Raw genomic sequence first — 2,279 nt, forward strand, 5'->3', positions numbered from 1 at the left:
CCTAAACCCTAAACCCTAAACCCTAGACACATGCTATACACAAACCCTCAACTCCAAATCACAAACAAAATTAAAATGTTTTTGAAACACTTCTTTTCTAAACACCTCCTATACACAAACCCTAAACCCTAAACCCTAAACCCTAAACACCTCCCATCCACAAACCCTAAACCCTAAACCCTAAACCCTAAACAAAAAGAAAATAAAAGAATAAAAAAAATAAATAAAAAAAAAAAAATAAAAATAAAAAAATATATTTACCTGTGTAAACGCTTCAACGATATCTTGTCTTTTTTTAATTTCTGCGGCATCAACAAGCGGCTGTGAAATAAATAAATGAAGTTTTCGTGTTCCTAAAGAAGTGCAGCAGCGGCGAGAGAATAAACCAAAGACAGAGGTAGCAGCAGATGATCCTGCTGTTGCTGCTACTGCTGCTGCTGCTGCTGCACCTAAACATATAATAAAACAAACCATAAACTATAAACCCTAAACCCTAAACCCTCTATAACAACTAAGAAACACACACTTCTTCTTCTTCTTTGTTGGGCTATCAAACCTAGGGTTTAGGGTTTAGTGAGGGTTTAGGGTTTAGTGAGGGTTTAGGGTTATATTTTAGGGTTTAGGGTTTATTGAGGGTTTAGGGTGAGAGTTTAGGGTTTAGTGAGGGTTTAGGGTTTTTTTGAGGGTTTAGGATTTTTTGAGGGTTTAGGATTTTTTTGAGGGTTTAGGGTTTATTGAGGGTTTAGGGTTTAGGGTTTAGGGTTTAGGGTTTATGGTTACTCTGTCTAGTTTTTGCTGCTGCATGCTCTTCTCCATATCTGGAATCACAAGGTATCATCCGCTGCTGCAGCTGCTGCTGCTGCTGCTGCTGCGGCATCAGGTGCAGAGCAGCAGCAGCAGCAGCATCTATATTTAAAAAAGAAGAAATAGGATAAGTTTCTATTGAACACGCCCGATACAAAGTCTCGTCAGAAGCAAGCTGCATACACAAACCCTAAACCCTAAACCCTAAACCCTAAACCCTAAACCCTAAACCCTAAGCCCTATAAATATATAAACCCTAAAGGGAAATGATCTGTTATAAGGTACGCTGTACAATAAACCCTAAACCCTAAACCCTAAACCCTAAAAACACAAAAACCTATAAACCCTAAACCCTAAACCCTAAAAACACCAAACCCTCTAAACCCTAAACCCTAAACCCTAAACCCTCACGCTCCAGTAAGAGATAAGAGCAGCTAGCGCTGCGCATGCAATTTCTAATCTTAATTCTTTTGCTGCTGCTGGCTTGAGAGCAGCAGCAGGAACAAGAAAAGATAAATCCTGAGATAAGTTTGTTGCTGCAGAAAAAAACAAATTTATTTATTTATTTATTTATTTATTTGTTTATTTATTCATTTATTTATTTATTTATTTTATTTGTTTATTTATTTTATATATATTATTTTTAATTTATTAAAAGGTAAATTTATAAAATAAATTAATTTGTTTCGAGGAACGGAAAAAGAAATATATTTTTGGGGTCAGATAAAGACAAATAAAATAAATAAATAAAATAAATAAAATAAATAAATAAAATAAATAAAATAAATAAAATAAATAAAATAAATAAAATAAATAAAATAAATAAACAAAATAAATAAACAAAATAAATAAATAAAATAAATAAATAAAATAAATAAATAAATAAAATAAATACGCATAAAAATAAACAAGAAGCTAAACAAACAAGAAAGCAAACAGAGAACACTTGAAAAAAAAATAAAAAAATAAATAAAAATAAATAAAAAAATAAAAAAATAAAAAATAAAAAAAATAAAAAAAATAAAATAAAAAATAAAAAATAAAAAAAAAAAACTCACTAACAAAACTGGATTTCTTTGTTTCTAACAACTCAGCCCCAACTGCATGCACCACAAAAGGAAGCCGCCGCTGCCAGGGAGAAGCATCACCAGAAGGAGACAGCACAGATACTGCGCCAACCTAAACACAGCAGCAGCAGCAGCAGCAGCAGCAGCACCAGCAGCAGCAGCAGCAGCAGCAGCAGAAAGAGCAGCAGCAGCAGAGAGAGCAGCAGCAGAAAGAAGAGCGGAGATATAAAAATAGATAAAGCAGCAGAAACAGCTGTAAATTGAGGGTTCTGGGGTTTTGTGTTTTTTCGTTTTCTTGTTTATTTATTCATTCATTTATTTATTTGTTCGTTTTTTTGTTTGTAATATATATATATATATATATATATATATATATATATATATATATATATATATATATATATATAT

Source organism: Eimeria mitis, genomic scaffold (assembly GCF_000499745.2).
Source record: "Eimeria mitis Houghton genomic scaffold, Emh_scaff455, whole genome shotgun sequence".
In the NCBI taxonomy this organism is placed as follows: Eukaryota; Apicomplexa; class Conoidasida; order Eucoccidiorida; family Eimeriidae; genus Eimeria; species Eimeria mitis.